Source organism: Garra rufa, chromosome 19 (genome assembly GCF_049309525.1).
Source record: "Garra rufa chromosome 19, GarRuf1.0, whole genome shotgun sequence".
Lineage (NCBI taxonomy): Eukaryota > Metazoa > Chordata > Actinopteri > Cypriniformes > Cyprinidae > Garra > Garra rufa.
In genome coordinates, this window is record NC_133379.1 from 701,452 (window position 1) to 727,446 (window position 25,995).

Sequence of the window (25,995 nt, forward strand, 5' to 3'; positions counted from 1 at the left end):
AACATATGAAGTTTGGTGCAGATTGACCTTGGTATGTTTGAGTTAGTGAAAGATATGATATATCCTGGTGTCAACAGGTGGCGCTATGATAATATCTGAATATTGGCCTTTAGGTGTCTTCAGGCCAGGACTCTTACCAAACCTCTGAAGTTTGAGGCAGATCAGACATTTTATGGCTGAGTTATTACACCTATGTCCATGGCAAAACATCAAACTTTGTCAGGCCGCCACGGACACGCCCTTTACTGAAACTCAAGATCTTCACAATTTAACATCTCTAAGGCCTCTAGATCAGACTGACCAAATATAATGTTGATTTCATTAAATGTCTAGGAGGAGTTTGCTATAAACCTAATCCCCTGCAAGGACTTCAGATAATGCCAACTGTGAACCAAATGTGAACATTTTCCCTATATTCTGATGATGATGATGATGATAAGAACATGTAATTCATGATGATAACAAAATGTTATTATTGCTTGCATTACATTCACCACTTCTGCTTAAATCGTTACCTATCTGTACAATTTGTCTGTGGATATTGCTTTGCTGGTGACTCCTGTTATAAGACATCACTCTTAAGCGCTACATAACTAAGAATCAATAAGGAAAACGGTGCACAGTTGGCAAATGCATTCACAGTAACCCTCTGCTAGTTTGGATTTTAAGTTTACTGAATTGAAAGGGTTACACTTTAAAATCAACACAGAGACACATACACACAATATATAAAATGTTGCCATGCAGTTTCATTTGTTAACATTAACTATATTAGTTAACATGAACAATAATTAAATAGCATTTATTAATGTTAATTAATATTAAGCTAAAAAAAAAGTATTCATATATTGTTTAAAGGTAAATTAGTATCTTTTAGTTTATGTACTGTGAATTAACATGAACATGAACCCACAGTTCATGTGGGTGTACAGCAATACACAATAAAGTGCTCTATAAACGCTTAATTCTTTCAAAATATCTTTAAAAATCAAGTTGAGTGTTTTAATGGGGCGATATATATATAACTGATCTTAAAATGATGGTTTTCGGATGTTTTGAACAGATAACAGCAAAGTTTGTTTTGTTGTCAAAGTTTGTCTTGAAATTTTTAATTATTATAATTTTATATTCAATAAATAACACTATGAAAATATTGTCTACAATGAAGATAAATCACTCATGCTTAAAAGTTGTATTTTTCTTAATCTTTTGCTATGTGACTGAATAGGACAAGTTCATGGTACAGTTCAGTAAAAATAAATAAAAAACAACAACTGCAAAATACAAACAATGAAAGATTTAATGACCCTTTATATTTTCTCAAAATATCAGACATATTTATGTCGATTACGCTACAGCAATGTGCATCTTCCTCAAAGATGGTCTTAAGCAAAACAGCATGTTCCACTGGTCTCTCTCCCTTACACCCCTCCCCCCTTCAGTCACTCTTCAGTGACTCAATGGTGACTGAACACAGACAGGCACAGGCAGAGTGACAGCAGGTTTCTAATTTCTTTTTTTAATTTTCTTTAATTCATTGAAGCTTGTAGAAAATTTATATTAACAGCACTTGCTCAGAATGATTAGATCTCTGTGTGAAAAAAGTTGTAAAGAGTTTGGATGCTGCACTTTAAAGATATAAAAAAAATGACGGTTATGTTTTTTACTACATCTTTAAAAAATCACCACGTCAACACCGTTCAAGATATCCAATATCCGCTCGCAATTTAACATCTTCAGAATCTTCTCTTCATGTTAAAAAAGTTTGGTGTGAATAGCTGGTTGTTCTTAGAAGAAGTGTGAATTTGTTTACAGCCTGATTTGTCCAAAAAAACACATTCAAATGGAAATATCCGGCTTCCTGTTGGTCTTAGCTAATGAGTTTAATTTAGAAAGTTGTCCAGATTGATGAGAACAATATATGTACAGAGTTTGGTGACTGTAGGAAAAACTAACCCCCCAACTTTTGTCAAAAGATGGCGCTATAGAGTGCCTGCTCCACGCCCATTTATGACCTTTTGCCAGTGTCTAACTATCATTAATATTGATGTGTGTGTTGAGTTTCATGAAATTCTTAGCATTTTATCTGCCTCGAAAAGACAGGAATCTAATTTTAAAGTTTGACACGTTGCCATGGCAACAGTATTTGATTTATCATCGACCCCTTTACATATTCTTATCGGCCGTGTTTTGACATGATTTTGATGAAGTTTAAAGAAAATCAAGTAAAATTAAGAGGCTGATTTCAAAGCATTTTGAAAATGACACGCTTCCTGCTGCCAGTTGGTGGCGCTATAACTTTGACTTATAATAGTCACATTTATGGAATCGGCATCATACAACGAACAATCTGGTGAAGTTTCATCAGAATCCGGCAATGTGTGCAACAGTTATTGGACACTTCCTGTTTCTCATTTCTCGCCATAACTTTGTCGCCTTGCCACGGCCAAACCGTTCGAGATATCAAAAATCCCCTCGCAATTTAGCGTCCCCAATGTCTTGAGATCATGCTGACCGAGTTTGGTGACAATCGTATGGAAATCCTGGGAGGAGTACGTTAAATTCCAGAGCATGCGCTTTTTACACAGCCCTAAATATCTCACTTCCTGTTGCGTTGAGAAAATGACATAGAGTACAAAAGTTGTTCAGCTCAATGAGTTCTATATGTGTACCGAGTTTCATATGTGTACATTCAAGTATGTGTGCTATATGGCCCTCAAAATTCCAGGGGGCGCTGTAGAGTCCCCTTGCCACGCCCCGGTACCAGCCTCTGTGACGTCCTGATGGCCGCAGATTCCGACATGTGTGCAAATTTTCAAGAGTTTTTGAGTATGTTAAGACCCCCTTAAGTGCCCGGAAGGTTAACAAAAAAAAAAAAAAAAAAAAAAAATAAGAATCCTTAGAAGAACAATAGGGCCTTCGCCCTTTTGGGCTCGGGCCCTAATTAAAGCTGCAAGCAGCGATGGTAGGGCCCTCGCACTCGGGCTCACCGCCGATCGTTGGCGAATGGTGGGCACTATGCTATTAACACAGTAAATGTAGAAGGAATATGTCAAAGTCATTGATATGTGCCAATCTTCCTGCTGCCAGCTGGTGGCGCTATGCCTATAACTGAATATTGGCATGCAGATGTGTTCAGGCCAGTGCTTTCATGAAACATATGAAGTTTGGTGAAGCTTGAACATGGCATGCTTGAGTGTAAGTCATGACATATCCTGCTGCCAACAGGTGGCGCTATTACGAAATATTGGCTTTAAGATGTCTTCAGGCCAGGACTATTGGCAAACATGTCAAGTTTGGTGCAAATTGTACATTGCATGCTTAAGTTAGTGTAAAACAAGTAATTTGCTGTTGCCAGCTGGTGGCGGTATGACTATAACTAAATACTGGCATGTAAATGTATTCAGGCCAGGACTCTTATCAAACATATTAAGTTTGGGGCTGATTGGACATTGCATGCCTGAGTTACAGTAACTTCCTGTTTCATTGCATTAAGAGTATGCTTTAGCACTTAGCTAAATGTTGCTAACATGCTTCTAGAATGTTGCTACCCTATTTAACACTTGTTGATATTTTTAAAATGTTGCTTGGCATCCACAACAGTATTAAACATGTGACTTCCTGTTGCCAGCAGGTGGCACTATGACTATAACTGAATATCGGCATGGGCTTGTGTTCAGACCAGGACTCTTATCAAACATTTTAAGCTTGGGTCAGATTGGACACTGTATGCATGAGTTACACTTATTTTTCTTTGTATTAATATCATGCTTTAGCTCTTAGCTAAGTGTTGATAGCATGTTTTAACATGATTCTAGCATGATGCTAGCCTATTTAAAACTTGCTAAAGCTTTTTAATATGTTGCTAGGAGTCCGTAACACCATTAAACATCACTTCCTGTTGTCAGCAGGTGGCGTTGTGACTATAACTGAATATGGGCATGTATATATCTTCAGGCCAGGAGTCTTATCAAACATGTGAAGTTTGGGGCTGATTGGACATTGCATGCCTGAGTTACAGTAACTTCCTGTTTTATGTCTTTAACAACATGCTTTAGCACTAAGTAAGTGTTGCTAGCATGTTTGAGTACGTTTTGAACTAGTTTAGCACTCAATTGCTTTTTTAGTGTGTTGCTAATAGTGTGTCACAGTGTTAAACATGTCACTTCCTGTTGACAGTAGGTGGCGCTATAACTATAACTGAATATTGGCATGTAGACATCTTCATGTCACGACTGTTATCAAACATGTGAAGTTTGGGGCTGATTGGACATTGCATGCCTGAGTTACAGTAACTTCCTGTTTCATTGCATTAAGAGCATGCTTTAGCACTTAGCTAAATGTTGCTAACATGTTATAGTATGTTTCTAGCATGTTTCTACCCTTTTTAACAGTTGTTGAATTTTTTTTAAAATGTTGCTAGTCATCTACAACAGTATTAAACATATGGCTTCCTGTTACCAGCTGGTGGCGCTATGACTATAACTGAATACAGGCATGGGCGTGTGTTTAGGCCAGGATTCTTATCAAACATGTTAAGTTTGGGGCTGATTGGACATGGTATGCCTGAGTTAGAGTAACTTCCTGTTTTGTTGTATTATTAGCATGCTTTAGCATATTAGCTAAGTGTTGCTAGCATGCTTTATTATTTTTGTAGCATGTTGAATATTAAGTTTGGGTCAGATTCAACAGTATTTACATGAGTTACAGCAATTTCCTTTTGTATTTGTATTAATAGCATGCTTTAGCTCTTAGCTAAGTGTTGCTAGCATGTTTTAGCATGTTTGTGGCATGTTGCTAGGCTATTTACGACTTGTTAACGCTTTTCAATATGTTGCTAAGAGTCCGTAACAGTGTTAAAAATGTCATTTCCTGTTGTCAGCAGGTGGCGCTATGACTATTACTGAATTTGGGCACTGACATGTGTTCAGGACCGGACTGTCATCAAACATGTGAAGTTTGAGGCAGATCGGACATCGTATGCCTGAGTTATAGCAACTTCGTTTTTCATGGATAAACATCAAAGTTTGTCAGGCTGCCACGGACACGCCCATCGACGAAAACTCTAAAGCTTCGCAATTTAACATCGCAAAGGCCTTATGATGACACTCAGCAAATTTGAAGATGATCGGATAAAAACTGTAGGAGGAGTTCGTTAAAGTACGAGGCCTGAAAATGGCAAAAACTGCACAAAAATCGTACAGGAAATTCAATATAACGGACTTCCTGTTGGGTTTCGGATGTTGCACCAGGAGACTTTTTTGTAGGTATTGGTGTGTTACATATGTGTACCGAGTTTCGTACATGTACGTGAAACGTAGCTCGAGGCGCACTCTGTTGAAATTTTATAGGTGGCGCTATCGAGCCATTTTGCCACACCCACTTTTGAAAACCATATCAGATGTAAATTTTCGCCAGGTCTGATGCGTGTGCAAAGTTTCGTGAGTTTTCGGGCATGTTTAGGCCCTCAAAAAGACTTTTCATTTTGGAGAAGAAGAAGAAGAATAATAATTAAAGCTGCAAGCAGCGATGAACGGGCCCTCGCACACGGGCTCACCGCCGACCGGTGGCTTTAGGAACACAGCAAATGGTGGATAGTATGCTTTTAATACAGTAAAAATAGGAGAAATATGTCAAAGTCACTTAAATGTGCCAAATTCCCTGCTGCCAGCTGGTGGCGCTATGCCTATAACTGATTATTGGCATGTAGATGTGTTCAGGCCAGCACTTTCATCAAACATATGAAGTTTGGTGCAGATTGGCCTTGGTATGTTTGAGTTAGTGAAAGATATGATATATCCTGCTGCCAACAGGTGGCGCTATGATAATATCTGAATATTGGCCTTTAGGTGTCTTCAGGCCAGGACTCTTACCAAACCTGTGAAGTTTGAGGCAGATCGGACATTTTATGGCTGAGTTATAACAACTTCTATGTCTATGGCGAAACATCAAACTTTGTCACGCCGCCACAGACACGCCCTTTAACGAAAACTCAAGATCTTAGCAATTTAACATCTGTAAGACCTCTAGATCAGACTGACCAAATATAATGTTGATATCATTAAATCTCTAGGAGGAGTTTGATACAAGTCATTTCCTGTTGCCAACAGGTGGCGCTGTGATTATAATAGAATATTGGCCTTCAGATGTGTTCAGGCCAGGACTCTTATCGAATATGTGAAGTTTGAGGCAAATCGGACATTTTATGGCTGAGTTATAACAAGTTTTATATCCATGGCGATACCTCGAAATTTGTCAGGCCGCCACGGACACGCCCTTCAACGAAAACTCAAGATTTTCGCAATTTAACATCACTAAAGCCTTTTTATTAGACTGACCGATTTTGGTGTTGATCTGTATAAATCTCTAGGAGGAGTTTGTTGTAGAGTACAGCGTGACACTTCCTGTTGCCAGCAGGTGGCGCTATGAATATAACTGAATATGGGCATGTAGATGTCTTCAGGTCAGGAGTGTTATCACACATGTGAAGTTTGGGACAGATCGGACATTTTATGCCTGAGTTATAGCAACTTCCTTTTTTATGGTGAAACATCGAAATTTGCGAGGCCGCCACGGACACGCCCTCCGATGAAAACTCTAGATCTTCACAATTTAACGTCACAAAGGGCTTTAGACTACACTCAGCAAATTTGGCGTTGATCCGAATAAATCTCTAGGAGGAGTTCGTTAAAATACAAGGCCAGAAAATGGCAAAAATGACACAAATTTTGATGAGAATATTAATATTAACCGACTTCCTGTTCGGTTCCGGATTTTGCTCCAAGAGGCTTTTTTGTAGGTGTTGGTGTGTTACATGTGTGTACCGATTTTCGTGCATGTACGTGAATCACAGCTGAATGCGCACACCGCGGAACGTGTAAAGGTGGCGCTGTCGAGCCATTTTGCCACACCCACTTCTGAAACCCATATCAGACGTAAATTTTCGCCAGGTCTGATGTGTGTGCGAAGTTTCATGAGTTTTCGGGTATGTCTAAGCCCTCAAAAATGCGATTCATTTTGGAGAATAATAATAATAATAATAATAATTAAAGCTGCGAGCAGCGATGAACGGGCCCTCGCACCCGGGCTCACCGCCGACCGGTGGCTTCAGGAAAACAGCAATCGGTGGGCAGTATGCTTTTAATACAGTAAATATAGAAAAAATATGTCATAAGTCATTTAAATGTGCCAAAATTGCTGCTGCCAGCTGGTGGCGCTATGCCTATAACTGATTATTGACATGTAGATGTGTTCAGGCCAGCACTATTATCAAACATATGAAGTTTGGTGCAGATTGACCTTGGTGTGTTTGAGTTAGTGAAATATATGAGATATCCTGCTACCAACAGGTGGCGCTATGATAATATCTGAATATTGGTCTTTAGGTGTCTTCAGGCCAGGACTCTTACCAAACCTGTGAATTTTGTGGCAGATCAGACATTTTCAGGCTAAGTTATAACCACTTCTATGTCTATGCAGAAACATCAAACTTTGTCAGGCCACCACGGACATGCCCTTTAATGAAAACTCAAGATCTTCACAATTTAACATCTCTAAGGCCTCAAGATCAGACTGACCAAATATAATGTTGATTTAATTAAATGCAATCAATGCAAGGACTTCAGATAGATGCCAACTGTGAACCAGTATGCTACAAATAAGAACATGTAATTCATGATGATTGCAAAATGTTATTATTGCTTCCTTTATATCCACCACTTCTGCTTAAATGTCATTGTTACCTATCTGTACAATTTTTGTATAATATATTTTTGTATAAAATCAATTGTTGTCATAACTAAGAATCAATAAGGAAGACGGTGCCCAGTTGGCACATGCATTCACAGTAACCATCTGCTAGTTTGGATTTTAAGTTTACAGAATTGAAAGGGTTACACTTTAAAATCAACACACAGACACATACACACAAAATATAAAATGTTGCCATCCAGTTTCATTTGTTAAAATTAACTATATCAGTTAACATGACCAATAAATAAATAGCATTTATTAATGTTAATTAATATTAAGCTAAAAAAAGTATTCATATAAAGTTTATGTACTGTGAATTAACATGAACATGAACACAGTTCATGTGGGTGTACAGCAATACACAATAAAGTGCTCTATAAACGCTTCATTCTTTCAAAATATCTTTAAAAATCAAGTTGAGTATTTTAACGGGGTGATACATATATATAACTGATCTTAAAATTATGGTTTTCAGATGTTTTGAAGAGATAACAGTAACGTTTGTTTTGTTGTCAAAGTTTGTCTTAATTTTTTATTATTATGATTTTATATTCAATAAATAACACTATGTAAATATTGTCTATCAATGAAGATAAATTGATCATGCTAAAAAGTTGTATTTTTTAAAATCTTTTGCTATGTGACTGAATAGGACAAGTTCATGGTACAGTTAAGTAAAAAATAAATAAAAAACAACAACTGCAAAAAATGAACAATGAAAGACTTAGTGACCCTTTATATTTTCTCAAAATATCAGACTCTCAAAGATCAGACATATTTATGTAATTACACTACATACAGTATGTGCATTTTGTTCAAAGATGGTCTGTAGGATGGCTCTCTACTCTGTCACCCTCTCTGCCTCTCACCCCTCCCCCCTGCAATAATGAGCTTCTCTGTGCCTGACTGAACGCACACACATACTGTAGAGACATTCACCAGAGTGACAGCAGGTTTCTGAGTTCTTTTTTAAATTTTCTTTAATTCATAGAAGCTTGTATACATTTTTTATTTCCAGCACTTGCTCAGAATGATTAGATCTCTGTGTGAAAAAAGTTTTAAAGAGTTTGGATGCTGCACTTTAAAGATATAAAAATATTTTTTACTATATCTTTAAAAAATCACCACGTCCACACCGTTCAAGATATCCAAAATCCGGTCGCAATTTAACATCTTCAGAATATTCTCTTCATGTTAAAAAAGTTTGGTGTGAACAGCTGGTTGTTCTTAGAAGTAGTGTGCATTTGTTTACAGCCTGATTTTTCCAAAAATCCACATTCAAATCAAAATAGCCGGCTTCCTGTTGGTCTCAGCTAATGAGTTTGATTTAGAAAGTTGTCCAAATTGATGAGATTAATATATGTACAGAGTTTAGTGACTGTAGGAAAAACTAACCCCCCAACTTTTGTCAAAAGATGGCGCTATAGAGTGCCTGCTCCACACCCATTTATGACCTTTTGCCAGTGTCTAACTATCATAAATATTGATGTGTGTGTTGAGTTTCATGAAATTCTAAGCATGTTAACTGCCTCGAAAAGACAGGAATCTAATTTTAAAGTTTGACATGTTGCCATGGCAACAGCATTCGATTTATCATCGACCCCTTTACATATTCTTATCGGCCGTATTTTGACATGATTTTGATGAAGTTTAAAGAAAATCGAGTAAAATTAAGAGGCTGATATCAAAGCATTTTGAAAATGACACACTTCCTGCTGCCAGTTGGTGGCGCTATAACTTTGACTCATAATAGTCACATTTATGGAATCGGCATCATACAACGAACAAACTGGTGAAGTTTCATCAGAATCAGGCAATGTGGTCAACAGTTATTAGACACTTCCTGTTTCTCATTTCTCGCCATAACTTTGTCGCCTTGCCACGGCCAAACCGTTCGAGATATCAAAAATCTCCTCGCAATTTAGCGTCCCCAATGTCTTGAGATCATGCTGACCCAGTTTGGTGACAATCCCATGGAATTCCTGGGAGGAGTACGTTAAATTCCAGAGCATGCGCTTTTTAAACAGCCCTAAATATCTCACTTCCTGTTGCGTGGAGCCCATGACATAGAGTACAAAAGTTGTTTGGCTCAGTGAGATCTATATGTGTACCGAGTTTCATATCAATACATGCAAGTATGTGTGCGCAGTACATCAAGTTTTCAAACTGTGTTCCAGGGGGCGCTGTAGAGGCCCTGAACCACGCCCGGGTCCCAGCCTCTTTGGAGTCCTGATGGCCGCAGATTCCGACGTGTGTGCAAATTTTCAAGAGCTTTTGAGTATGTTAAGGCCCCCAAAAGTGCCCGGAAGGTTGAAAAAAAGAAAAAAAAAAAAAAAAAAAAATAAAAAAAAAATAATAACCCTTAGAAGAACAATAGGGCCTTCGCCCTTTTGGGCTCGGGCCCTAATTAAAGCTGCGAGCAGCGATGAACGGGCCCTCGCACCCGGGCTCACCGCCGACCGGTGGCTTCAGGAAAACAGCAAACGGTGGGCAGTATGCTTTTAATACAGTAAATGTAGGAGAAATATGTCAAAGTCACTTAAATGTGCCAAACTTGCCGCTGCCAGCTGGTGGCGCTATGCCTATAACTGATTATTGGCATGTAGATGTGTTCAGGCCAGCACTATTATCAAACATATGAAGTTTGGTGCAGATTGACCTTGGTATGTTTGAGTTAGTGAAATATATGAGATATCCTGCTGCCAACAGGTGGCGCTATGATAATATCTGAATATTGGTCTTTAGGTGTCTTCAGGCCAGGACTCTTACCAAACCTGTGAATTTTGTGGCAGATCAGACATTTTCAGGCTAAGTTATAACCACTTCTATGTCTATGCAGAAACATCAAACTTTGTCAGGCCACCACGGACATGCCCTTAAATGAAAACTCAAGATCTTCACAATTTAACATCTCTAAGGCTTCAAGATCAGACTGACCAAATATAATGTTGATTTAACTAAATGCAATCAATGCAAGGACTTCAGATAAATGCCAACTGTGAACCAGTATGCTACAAATGATGATAAGAACATGATTCATGATGATAGCAAAATGTTATTATTGCTTCCTTTACATCCACCACTTCTGCTTAAATGTCATTGTTACCTATCTGTACAATTTTTGTGTGGATATTGCTTTGCTGGTGACTCCTGTTATAAGACATCACTCTTAAGTGCTACATAACTAAGAATCAATAAGGAAGACGGTGCCCAGTTGGCACATGCATTCACAGCAATCCTCTGCTAGTTTGGATTTTAAGTTTACAGAATTGAAAGGGTTACACTTTAAAATCAACACACAGACACATACACACAAAATATAAAATGTTGCCATCCAGTTTCATTTGTTAAAATTAACTATATTAGTTAACATGACCAATAAATAAATAGCATTTATTAATGTTAATTAATATTAAGCTAAAAAAAGTATTCATAGAAAGTTTATGTACTGTGAATTAACATGAACATGAACACAGTTCATGTGGGTGTACAGCAATACACAATAAAGTGCTCTATAAACTCTTCATTCTTTAAAATATCTTTAAAAATCAAGTTGAGTGTTTTAACGGGGTGATATATATATATTTATAACTGATCTTAAAATTATGGTTTTCAGATGTTTTGAAGAGATAACAGTAACGTTTGTTTTGTTGTCAAAGTTTGTCATAATTTTGTATTATTATTATTTTATATTCAATAAATAACACTATGTAAATATTGTCTATCAATGAAGATAAATTGATCATGCTAAAAAGTTGTATTTTTTTAAATCTTTTGCTATGTGACTGAATAGGACAAGTTCATGGTACAGTTAAGTAAAAAATAAATAAAAAACAACAACTGCAAAATACGAACAATGAAAGACTAAGTGACCCTTTATATTTTCTCAAAATATCAGACTCTCAAAGATCAGACATATTTATGTAATTAAAATACATATGTGCATTTTTTGTTCAAAGATGGTCTGTAGGATGGCTCTGTACTCTGTCACCCTCTCTGCCTCTCACCCCTCCCCCCTGCAATAATGAGCTTCTCTGTGCCTGACTGAACGCACACACATACTGTAGAGACATTCACCAGAGTGACAGCAGGTTTCTGAGTTATTTTTTTAATTTTCTTTAATTCATTGAAGCTTGTATAAAATTAATATTTCCAGCACTTGCTCAGAATGATTAGATCTCTGTGTGAAAAAAGTTTTAAAGAGTTTGGATGCTGCACTTTAAAGATATAAAAAATTAGGGTTATGTTTTTTACTATATCTTTAAAAAATCACCACGTCAACACCGTTCGAGATATCCAAAATCCGCTCGCAATTTAACATCTTCAGAATCTTCTCTTCATGTTAAAAAAGTTTGGTGTGAACAGCTGGTTGTTCTTAGGAGTAGTGTGAATTTGTTTACTACCTGATTTTTCAAAAAATCCACCTTCAAATCAAAATAGCCTGCTTTCTGTTGGTCTTAGCTAATGAGTTTGATTTAGAAAGTTGTCCAGATTGATGAGAACAATATATGTACAGAGTTTGGTGACTGTAGGAAAAACTAACCCCCCAACTTTTGTCAAAAGATGGCGCTATAGAGTGCCTGCTCCACGCCCATTTATGACCTTTTGCCAGTGTCTAACTATCATTAATATTGATGTGTGTGTTGAGTTTCATGAAATTCTAAGCATGTTATCTGCCTCGAAAAGACAGGAATGTAATTTTAAAGTTTGTCACGTTGCCATGGCAACAGCATTTGATTTATCATCGACCCCTTTACATATTCTTATCGGCCGTGTTTTGACATGATTTTGATGAAGTTTAAAGAAAATCGAGTAAAATTAAGAGGCTGATTTCAAAGCATTTTGAAAATGACACGTTTCCTGCTGCCAGTTGGTGGCGCTATAACTTTGACTCATAATAGTCACATTTATGGAATCGGCATCATACAAGGAACAAACTGGTGAAGTTTCATCAGAATCAGGCAATGTGTGCAACAGTTATTAGACACTTCCTGTTTCTCATTTCTCGCCATAACTTTGTCGCCTTGCCACGGCCAAACCGTTCGAGATATCAAAAATCTCCTCGCAATTTAGCGTCCCCAATGCCTTGAGATAATGCTGACCGAGTTTGGTGACAATCGCATGGAATTCCTGGGAGGAGTACGTTAAATTCCAGAGCATGCGCTTTTTAAACAGCCCTAAATATCTCACTTCCTGTTGCGTGGAGCCCATGACATAGAGTACAAAAGTTGTTCAGCTCGATGAGTTCTATATGTGTACCGAGTTTCATATGAGTACGTGCAAGTATGTGTGCGCAGTACATCAAGTTTTCAAACTGTGTTCCAGGGGGCGCTGTAGATGCCCTGAACCACGCCCGGGTCCCAGCCTCTGTGGCGTCCGGACGACGGCAGATTCCAACGTGTGTGCAAATTTTCAAGAGTTTTTGAGTATGTTAAGGCCCCCAAAAGTGCCCCAACGGTTGAAAAAAAATAAAAATAAAAAAAAAAACAAATAAGAATCCTTAGAAGAACAATAGGGCCTTCGCCCTTTTGGGCTCGGGCCCTAATAATAATAATAATAAACGAAGCAGATCCAATAGGGTCCTCACACCATCGGTGCTCGGGCCCTAATAATAATAATAATAATAATAATAAACGGAGCAGATTCAATAGGGTCCTCACACCATCGGTGCTCGGGCCCTAATTAAAGCTGCGAGCAGCGATGAACGGGCCCTCGCACCCGGGCTCACCGCCGACCGGTGGCTTCAGGAAAACAGCAAACGGTGGGCAGTATGCTTTTAATACAGTAAATGTAGGAGAAATATGTCAAAGTCACTTAAATGTGCCAAACTTGCCGCTGCCAGCTGGTGGCGCTATGCCTATAACTGATTATTGACATGTAGATGTGTTCAGGCCAGCACTATTATCAAACATATGAAGTTTGGTGCAGATTGACCTTGGTATGTTTGAGTTAGTGAAATATATGAGATATCCTGCTGCCAACAGGTGGCGCTATGATAATATCTGAATATTGGTCTTTAGGTGTCTTCAGGCCAGGACTCTTACCAAACCTGTGAATTTTGTGGCAGATCAGACATTTTCAGGCTAAGTTATAACCACTTCTATGTCTATGCAGAAACATCAAACTTTGTCAGGCCACCACGGACATGCCCTTTAATGAAAACTCAAGATCTTCACAATTTAACATCTCTAAGGCTTCAAGATCAGACTGACCAAATATAATGTTGATTTAACTAAATGCAATCAATGCAAGGACTTCAGATAAATGCCAACTGTGAACCAGTATGCTACAAATGATGATAAGAACATGATTCATGATGATAGCAAAATGTTATTATTGCTTCCTTTACATCCACCACTTCTGCTTAAATGTCATTGTTACCTATCTGTACAATTTTTGTGTGGATATTGCTTTGCTGGTGACTCCTGTTATAAGACATCACTCTTAAGTGCTACATAACTAAGAATCAATAAGGAAGACGGTGCCCAGTTGGCACATGCATTCACAGTAATCCTCTGCTAGTTTGGATTTTAAGTTTACAGAATTGAAAGGGTTACACTTTAAAATCAACACACAGACACATACACACAAAATATAAAATGTTGCCATCCAGTTTCATTTGTTAAAATTAACTATATTAGTTAACATGACCAATACATAAATAGCATTTATTAATGTTAATTAATATTAAGCTAAAAAAAGTATTCATATAAAGTTTATGTACTGTGAATTAACATGAACATGAACACAGTTCATGTGGGTGTACAGCAATACACAATAAAGTGCTCTATAAACTCTTCATTCTTTCAAAATATCTTTAAAAATCAAGTTGAGTATTTTAACGGGGTGATATATATATATTTATAACTGATCTTAAAATTATGGTTTTCAGATGTTTTGAAGAGATAACAGTAACGTTTGTTTTGTTGTCAAAGTTTGTCATAATTTTTTATTATTATTATTTTATATTCAATAAATAACACTATGTAAATATTGTCTATCAATGAAGATAAATTGATCATGCTAAAAAGTTGTATTTTTTAAAATCTTTTGCTATGTGACTGAATAGGACAAGTTCATGGTACAGTTAAGTAAAAAATAAATAAAAAACAACAACTGCAAAATACGAACAATGAAAGACTAAGTGACCCTTTATATTTTCTCAAAATATCAGACTCTCAAAGATCAGACATATTTATGTAATTAAAATACATATGTGCATTTTTTGTTCAAAGATGGTCTGTAGGATGGCTCTCTACTCTGTCACCCTCTCTGCCTCTCACCCCTCCCCCCTGCAATAATGAGCTTCTCTGTGCCTGACTGAACGCACACACATACTGTAGAGACATTCACCAGAGTGACAGCAGGTTTCTGAGTTATTTTTTTAATTTTCTTTAATTCATTGAAGCTTGTATAAAATTAATATTTCCAGCACTTGCTCAGAATGATTAGATCTCTGTGTGAAAAAAGTTTTAAAGAGTTTGGATGCTGCACTTTAAAGATATAAAAAATTAGGGTTATGTTTTTTACTATATCTTTAAAAAATCACCACGTCAACACCGTTCGAGATATCCAAAATCCGCTCGCAATTTAACATCTTCAGAATCTTCTCTTCATGTTAAAAAAGTTTGGTGTGAACAGCTGGTTGTTCTTAGGAGTAGTGTGAATTTGTTTACTACCTGATTTTTCAAAAAATCCACATTCAAATCAAAATAGCCGGCTTTCTGTTGGTCTTAGCTAATGAGTTTGATTTAGAAAGTTGTCCAGATTGATGAGAACAATATATGTACAGAGTTTGGTGACTGTAGGAAAAACTAACCCCCCAACTTTTGTCAAAAGATGGCGCTATAGAGTGCCTGCTCCACGCCCATTTATGACCTTTTGCCAGTGTCTAACTATCATTAATATTGATGTGTGTGTTGAGTTTCATGAAATTCTAAGCATGTTATCTGCCTCAAAAAGACAGGAATGTAATTTTAAAGTTTGACACGTTGCCATGGCAACAGCATTTGATTTATCATCGACCCCTTTACATATTCTTATCGGCCGTGTTTTGACATTATTTTGATAAAGTTTAAAGAAAATCGAGTAAAATTAAGAGGCTGATTTCAAAGCATTTTGAAAATGACACGTTTCCTGCTGCCAGTTGGTGGCGCTATAACTTTGACTCATAATAGTCACATTTATGGAATCGGCATCATACAAGGAACAAACTGGTGAAGTTTCATCAGAATCAGGCAATGTGTGCAACAGTTATTAGACACTTCCTGTTTCTCATTTCTCGCCATAACTTTGTCGCCTTGCCACGGCCAAACCGTTCGAGATATCAAAAATCTCCTCGCAATTTAGCGTCCCCAATGTCTTGAGATCATGCTGACCGAGTTTGGTGACAATCCCATGGAATTCCTGGGAGGAGTACGTTAAATTCCAGAGCATGCGCTTTTTAAACAGCCCTAAATATCTCACTTCCTGTTGCGTGGAGCCTATGACATAGAGTACAAAAGTTGTTTGGCTCAGTGAGATCTATATGTGTACCGAGTTTCATATGAATACGTGCAAGTATGTGTGCGCAGTACATCAAGTTTTCAAACTGTGTTCCAGGGGGCGCTGTAGAGGCCCTGAACCACGCCCGGGTCCCAGCCTCTGTGGCGTCCGGACGACGGCAGATTCCGACGTGTGTGCAAATTTTCAAGAGTTTTTGAGTATGTTAAGGCCCCCAAAAGTGCCCCAACGGTTGAAAAAAAATAAAAATAAAAAAAAAAATAAATAAATAAAAAACAAATAAGAATCCTTAGAAGAACAATAGGGCCTTCGCCCTTTTGGGCTCGGGCCCTAATAAACGGAGCAATTCCAATAGGGTCCTCGCACTGTAGTGCTCGGGCCCTAATTAAAGCTGCAAGCAGCGATGACCGGGCCCTCGCCGTCTGTGCAGTCGCCATCCCGATAGCATCAGGAAAACGGTGCCCAGTTGGCACATGCATTCACAGTAACCCTTTGGACTAACCCTTACTGTCTCTCCTCCTGCAGAGCAGAGTGAGATCAGATATGTTTTTTTTTTCTTTCATTCGTGGAGTTTTGTATAATTATGAAATGAACTGTGTTTGATCAGAATGAATAGTTATTTGTATGAAAAAAGTTTTAAAGAGTTAGGATGCTGCACTTTAAATATATAATAAATCATTGAAAATGGAAAATGAAATTTTAAGCACGCTATCTGCCTTAAATATCACAGGAAACAAATATTTTAATGTATTTTTTATTTTTATTTATTTGCCATGGCAACAGCATTTGATGCATCTGGGCTTTTACATTATTCTGATGAAGTTTGAAGAAAATCGAGTACAAATATATTGTTCGTTGTTTGTTCGTGTTTGTTAGTTCATTAGCCATTGTTAACAAAAGAGACCCTATTTTAAATAGTTACCATGTTTTATGGTCTACAAGCATTTTTAAATATTATTTTAATAATCTATAAGCATCTGTGAAATAATTATAAACAAATATATTAAAAATAAATACATATTAACTTAGTTGATTTTTTGTTTGGCCTTTTTTATTTGTTTCTCATTCTAATTAAGTGAACTGAGCAGTATAGTGTCATACTTATAAGATTGTTTGTTCTACCAGTGAGAGTGTATATATATGTATTTAAATCATATAATTTTCCCTTAAAAGATAAAAAAAAGATTTTAATGCTCTTTAAGCACCTATACAAAATAATTATGTAAAAGTACACTGACAGTACAGTACATATCAACTGATTCTATGGATTATTGTCATTCTTATACACTGACAATAAGCTAAATAGCATTAGAGGTCAAACGATTCCTTATCTTATGAGGACCTCTAGTGTTCATCCCTGGTATTAGAGCTTTAATTTGACAAATTTAAATGACACTTTTAATGTTTTTGGGGCCTCTGAGCATGATAACATTTTGAAACTACACGTATATCCTAAGGATTTCTTGTTCTTTATATGTAAAAAGTTTTGATGAGTTAGAATAATGCAATTTAAAGATAAATGAAAATATCTCATTCATCTTTTTTATTGTTACTTTCATAAATCACCACATCAACACCGTTCAAGATATCCCAAAGCCGTTCACAATATAGGGAACATTTTCCCAATATTCTGATGATGATGATAAGAACATGTAATTCATGATGATAACAAAATGTTATTATTGCTTGCTTTACGTCCACCACTTCTGCTTAAATGTCATTGTTACCTATCTGTACAATTTTTGTGTGGATATTGCTTTGCTGGTGACTCCTGTTATAAGACATCACTCTTAAGCACTACATAACTAAGAATCAATAAGGAAGACGGTGCCCAGTTGGCACATGCATTCACAGTAACCCTCTGCTAGTTTGGATTTTAAGTTTACAGAATTGAAAGGGTTAGACTTTAAAATCAACACACAGACACATACACACAAAATATAAAATGTTGCCATCCAGTTTCATTTGTTAACATTAACTATATTAGTTAACATGACCAATAAATAAATAGCATTTATTAATGTTAATTAATATTAAGCTAAAAAAAGTATTTATATATAGTTTATGTACTGTGAATTAACATGAACACAGTTAATGTGGGTGTACAGCAATACACAATAAAGTGCTCTATAAATGCTTCATTCCTTCAAAATATCTTTAAAAATCAAGTTGAGTATTTTAATGGGGCGATATATAACTGATCTTAAAATGATGGTTTTCAGATGTTTTGAACAGATAACAGCAAAGTTTTTGTTGTCAAAGTTTGTCTTGAAATTTTTAATTATTATAATTTTATATTTAATAAATAACACTATGAAAATATTGTCTACAATGAAGATAAATCACTCATGCTTAAAAGTTGTATTTTTCTTAATCTTTTGCTATGTGACTGAATAGGACAAGTTCATGGTATAGTTCAGTAAAAAATAAATAAAAAACAACAACTGCAAAATACAAACAATGAAAGACTTAATGACCCTTTATATTTTCTCAAAATATCAGACACTCAAAGATCAGACATATTTCTGTAATTAAAGTACATATATGTGCATTTCTAACTCAAAGATGGTCTGTAGCATGGCTCTCTACTCTGTCACCCTCTCTGCCTCTCACCCCTCCCCCCTGCAATAATGAGCTTCTCTCAGCCTGACTGAACGCACATACATACAGTAGAGACATTCACCCAGAGTGACAGCAGGTTTCTGATTTCGTTTTTTAATTTTCATTAATTCATTGAAGCTTGTAGAAAATTTATATTAACACCACTTGCTCAGAATGATTAGATCTCTGTGTGAAAAAAGTTGTAAAGAGTTTGGATGCTGCACTTTAAAGATATAAATAAAATGACGGTTATGTTTTTTACTACATCTTTAAAAAATTACCACGTCAACACCATTCAAGATATCCAAAATCCGCTCGCAATTTAACATCTTCAGAATCTTCTCTTCATGTTAAAAAAGTTTGGTGTGAATAGCTGGTTGTTCTTAGAAGAAGTGTGAATTTGTTTACAGCCTGATTTTTCCAAAAAAACACATTCAAATGGAAATAGCCGGCTTCCTGTTGGTCTTAGCTAATGAGTTTAATTTAGAAAGTTGTCCAGATTGATGAGAACAATATATGTACAGAGTTTGGTGACTGTAGGAAAAACTAACCCCCCAACTTTTGTCAAAAGATGGCGCTATAGAGTGCCTGCTCCACGCCCATTTATGACCTTTTGCCAGTGTCAAACTATCATTAATATTGATGTGTGTGTTGAGTTTCATGAAATTCTTAGCATGTTATCTGCCTCGAAAAGACAGGAATCTAATTTTAAAGTTTGAGACGTTGCCATGGCAACAGCATTTGATTTATCATCGACCCCTTTACATATTTTTATCAGCCGTGTTTTGACATGATTTTGATGAAGTTTAAAGAAAATCAAGTAAAATTAAGAGGCTGATTTCAAAGCATTTTGAAAATGACACGCTTCCTTCTGCCAGTTGGTGGCGCTATAACTTTGACTCATAATAGTCACATTTATGGAATCGGCATCATACAACGAACAATCTGGTGAAGTTTCATCAGAATCAGGCAATGTGTGCAACAGTTATTAGACACTTCCTGTTTCTCATTTCTCGCCATAACTTTGTCGCCTTGCCACGGCCAAACCGTTCGAGATATCAAAAATCCCCTCGCAATTTAGCGTCCCCAATGTCTTGAGATCATGCTGACCGAGTTTGGTGACAATCCTATCGAAACCCTGGGAGGAGTACGTTAAATTCCAGAGCATGCGCTTTTTACACAGCCCTAAATATCTCACTTCCTGTTGCGTGGAGAAAATGACATAGAGTACAAAAGTTGTTCAGCTCAATGAGTTCTATATGTGTACCGAGTTTCATATGTGTACGTTCAAGTATGTGTGCTATATGGCCCTCAAAATTCCAGGGGGCGCTGTAGAGTCCCCTTGCCACGCCCCGGTACCAGCCTCTGTGGCGTCCTGATGGCCGCAGATTCCGACGTCTGTGCAAATTTTCAAGAGTTTTTGAGTATGTTAAGACCCCCTTAAGTGCCCGGAAGGTTAACAAAAAATAAAAAAAATAAAAAAAATTAAAGCTGCAAGCAGCGATGAACGGGCCCTCGCACCCGGGCTCACCGCCGACCGGTGGCTTTAGGAAAACAGCAAATGGTGGGTAGTATGCTTTTAATACAGTAAAAATAGGAGAAATATGTCAAAGTCACTTAAATGTGCCAAATTTCCTGCTGCCAGCTGGTGGCGCTATGCATATAACTGATTATTGGCATGTAGATGTGTTCAGGCCACCACTTTCATCAAACATATGAAGTTTGGTGCAGATTGACTTTGGTATGTTTGAGTTAGTGCAAGATATGATATATCCTGCTGCCAATAGGTGGCGCTATAATAATATCTGTATATTGGCCTTTAGATGTCTTCAGGCCAGGACTCTTACCAAACATGTGAAGTTTGAGGCAGATCGGACATTTTATGGCTGAGTTATAACAACTTTTATGTCCATGGCGAAACATCAAACTTTGTCAGGCCGCCATGGACACGCCCTTTAACGAAAACTCAAGATCTTCACAATTTAACATCTCTAAGGCCTCGAGATCAGACTGACCAAATATAATGTTAATATCATTAAATCTCTAGGAGGAGTTTGGTACAAGTCATTTCCTGTTGCCAACAGGTGGCGCTGTGATTATAATAGAATATAGGCCTTCAGATTGGTTCAGGCCAGGACTCTTATCGAACATGTGAAGTTTGAGGCAAATCGGACATTTTATGGCTGAGTTATAACAAGATTTATATCCATGGCGAGACCACGAAATTTGCCAGGCCGCCACGGACACGCCCTTAAACGAAAACTCAAGATCTTCGCAATTTAACATCGCTAAAGCCTTTTTATTAGACTGACCGATTTTGGTGTTGATCTGATTAAATCTCCAGGAGGAATTTGTTGCAGAGTACAGCATGTCACTTCCTGGTGCCTGCAGGTGGCGCTATGAGTAAAACTGAATATGGGCATGTAGATGTCTTCAGGTCAGGAGTGTTATCACACATGTGAAGTTTGGGGCAGATCGGGCATTTTATGCCTGAGTTATAGCAACTTCCTTTTTCATGGCGAAGCATTGAAATTTGCGAGGCCGCCACGGACACGCCCTCTGATGAAAACTCTAGATCTTCGCAATTTAACGTCACAAAGGGCTTTAGATTAGACTCAGCAAATTTGGCGTTGATCCGAATAAATCTCTAGGAGGAGTTCGTTCAAGTATGACGCCTGAAAATGGCAAAAATGACACAAAATTTGCTGAGAAAATTAAAAATAACCGACTTCCTGTTGGGTGTCAAATTTTGCTCCAAGAGGCTTTTTTGTAGGTATTGGTGAGTTACATGTGTGTACCGATTTTCGTGCATGTACGTGAATCACAACTGAAAGCGCACACCGCGGAACGTGTAAAGGTGGCGCTATCGAGCCATTTTGACACACCCATCTCTGAACCCCATATCAGACGTCCATTTTCGCCAGGTTTGATGTGTGTGCAAAGTTTCATGAGTTTTCGGGTATGTTTAGGCCCTCAAAAATGCGATTCATTCCGGAGAAGAAGAATAATAATAATAAGAAACGGAGCAGATCCAATAGGGTCCTCACACCATCGGTGCTCGGGCCCTAATAAGAATCCTTAGAAGAACAATAGGGCCTTCGCCCTTTTGGGCTCGGGCCCTAATAAGAAACGGAGCAGATCCAATAGGGTCCTCACACCATCGGTGCTCGGGCCCTAATAAGAATCCTTAGAAGAACAATAGGGCCTTCGCCCTTTTGGGCTCGGGCCCTAATAATAATCCTTAGAAAAACAATAGGGCCTTCGCCCTTTTGGGCTCGGGCCCTAATTAAAGCTGCAAGCAGCGATGACCGGGCCCTCGCCGTCAACGCAGTCACCATCACGATGGCATCAGGAAAACGGTGCCCAGTTGGCACATGCATTCACAGTAACGCTTCTGCCAGGGTCGATTTAAAGTTTACAGAATTGAAAGGGTTAATTAAAATCAACACACACACACAATATTTAAAATTTTGCCATCCAGTTTAATTTGTTAACATTAACTATATTACTTAACATGAACAATAATTAAATAGCATTTATTAATGTTAATTAATATTAAACTAAAAAAGTATTCATATATTATTAAAAGGTACATTAGTACATTTATTTATATTTGTAATATATATTTAAAATATTTGTGGGTTCATGTATTTATAATACATTATAAGGGTATTCTTAAGGCAATATAATGAATGCATGTGGGTTCATGTATTTATAATACATTATAAGGGTATTCTTAAGGCATTATAATGAATGCATAATACATTATAAAAACCTTATAATATGTTGTATCATCTCATGAGCATTCATAAGAACAGTTTTAATTTATTAGAATTTTTACTTTTTTTATTATAGCTTTTATGAGTATGATAACCTCCTCATAGTTGTAATGTATAAGTCTCATATTTTGCCATCTTACTGATGTCACTTTACTTAAAGCATACAAAGACCACTTATAAGTAATAATAATAATATTTCTCAAATAGCCATAAGATCAGGTATCAGATTAGATGAATGTATAATATGATCAGTTTAATTATTTTTGATGGTACCCATTAGACAGCTTTTTATAAGTAACTCTGCAACTGCATGTCAACTAGCAGTAATTATTATTAGTAGTGTGCTAAATATATGCTAACACTGTATTTTGACAGTTCCCCAAAAGACAAACTGATTATAAGTAACTTTGCAAGAACACGAACCGTCTACTTAGCCTAACATTAACCTAAGTCTACACTGTAAGGAGTGTTTGTTGGTGAGAGTTAGTTGCTTATAGTCAATAGAATAGAATAGAATGTAAAAAATAAATCTAATATGATATAGTCCATTACAAATGAAGTAGATTTAATATGGTTTCTATTGTGTGTTATAAATAATCAAAATCTTAAAAGCTATAACCTCTAATATTTAAGTATTATAATGTATGATATTTGTTGTTATGAATATTCATTGGATGATATAATATATTATATTATACGTTTTTTTATAATGCATTATGCGTTCATTATAATGCCTTAGAAATACCCTTATAATAGGGGCTTCATAGAAAGTGTTACCAAATCAGTGAGAGACAAACAAAACATTTAATAATTTTTCATTAAAAAAAAAAGATTTTTAATGCTTTTAGTGTTTATTTTAAAATTAGGTAAAAGTATTGTGACAGTACAGTACATAACAACTGCAAATGAATCTATGCATTCGTTTATTTGTTTTACATTGAGAATGAGAAGAATAGGATTAGAGGTAAAAATATTCCTTATCATTCGAGGACCTCTGGTGTTCATCCCTCGTATTACAGTCTTCATTTCTCTCTCACATCTGGATAATTTTAATGTTTTTGGGGCCTCTGAGCATGATAAAATTTTGATACCAAGCGTATTTTCTAAGAATGATTTGTTCTTCAGATATACAAAGTTTTGAAGAGTTGGTATTAGGCACTTTAAAGATATATGAAAATGAATGCTACTTTTTTTTACTGTGACTTTAAAAAATCACCACATCAACACCGTTCAAGATATACCAAATCCGCTCACAATTTAGCATTTTGAGTATATTCTTATCATGTTGACAAAGTTTGGTGTGAACTTCTTGTTTCTGCTTTGTTTAGTATGATTTTATTTACAGCCTGATTTTTCCAAAAATCCACATTCAAATAAAAATAGCCAACTTCCTGTTTATTATAGCTAATGAGTGTTAATTAGAAAGTTGTCCGGATTGATGAGAACAATATACGTACCAAGTTTGGTGACTGTAGGCAAAACTAAACCCCCAACTTTTGTCAAAAGGTGGCGCTAAAGAGTGCCTCCTCCACGCCCATTTATGGGCTTTTATCAGTGTCTAAATATCATTAATACAGATGTGTGTGTTGAGTTTCATGGAATTCTAAGTATTTATAGTGGCTCGAAAACACAAAAAACTAAAGTTAAAGTTTGACACGTTGCCATGGCAACATGATAAAAGTTATCGATAATGCCCTTCACAGATTCTCTTCGGCCGTGTTTCAACATTATTGGGATGAAGTTTGAAGCAAATTGAGTAAAATGAAGAGGCTGATTTAAAAGCATTTAGAAAACGTTGCGCTTTCTGCTGCCAGTTGGTGGCGCTATAACTTTTACTCATAATAGTCATATCTCTGTGATTGGCATCATACGATGAACAAACTGTTGAAGTTTGGTCGAAATCAGACAAAGTGTGTTAAAGTTATTAGACACTTCCTGTTTCTCATTTCTCGCCATAATTTTGTCGCCCCGCCACGGCCAAACCGTTCGAGATATCAAAAATCCCCTGGCAATTTTGCGTCTCCAATGTCTTGAGATCATGTTGACCGAGTTTGGTGGCCATCAGTGGAAAGGCCTAAGAGGAGTATTTCAAATTCCATTGCATGCGCTTTTTAGACATCCCTGAATAGCTGACTTCCTGTTAGGCGAAGCACTGACTTTGAGCATAAACGCTGTTCAGCCCGATGAGGTCTATATGTGTATGAATTTTGATAACTGTAGGTCATCCGGTGTGTGCTCCAGAGTCCCTGAAAAGTCGCAATTTTTAACGTGATGCCACGCCCCCCCCAGGTGGCCCCCCCATGTTAACGTTTGTCCGGCCCTGATGGCCGCAGGTTCCAATGTGTGTGCAAAGTTTCAAGAGTTTTCGTGTATGTTAAGGGCCCCAAAATGACCCAAAACATTGATGAAATAATAATAATAATAATAATTAAAGCTGCGAGCAGCGATGAACGGGCCCTCGCACCTGGGCTCACCGCCGACCGGTGGCTTCAGGAAATCAGCAAACGGTGGGCAGTATGCTTTTAATACAGTAAATATAGAAAAAAGTCATTAGTCATTTAAATGTGCCAAACTTGCCGCTGCCAGATGGTGGCGCTATGCTTGTAACTAATTATTGGCATGTAGATGTGTTCAGGCCAGCACTATTATCAAACATATGAAGTTTGGTGCAGATTGACCTTGGTATGTTTGAGTTAGTGAAAGATATGATATATCCTGCTGCTAACAAGTAAGAACAAGATTCATGATAACAAAATGTTATTATTGCTTGCTTTACGTCCACCACTTCTGCTGAAATGTCATCGTTACCTATCTGTACAATTTTTGTGTGGATATTGCTTTGCTGGTGACTCCTCCTGTTATAAAACATCACTCTTAAGCGCTACATAACTAAGAATCAATAAGGAAGACGGTGCCCAGTTGGCACATGCATTCACAGTAACCCTCTGCTAGTTTGGATTTAAAGTTTACAGAATTGAAAGGGTTAGACTTTAAAATCAACACACAGACACATACACATAAAATATAAAATGTTGCCATTCAGTTTTATTTGTTAGCATTAACTATATTAGTTAACATGACCAATAAATAAATAGCATTTATTAATGTTAATTAATATTAAGCTAAAAAAAAGTATTCATATATAGTTTATGTACTGTGAATTAGCATGAACATGAACACAGTTCATGTGGGTGTACAGCAATACACAATAAAGTGCTCTATAAACTCTTCATTCTTTCAAAATATCTTTAAAAATCAAGTTGAGTATTTTAACGGGGTGATATATATATTTATAACTGATCTTAAAATTATGGTTTTAAGATGTTTTGAAGAGATAACAGTAACGTTTGTTTTGTTGTCA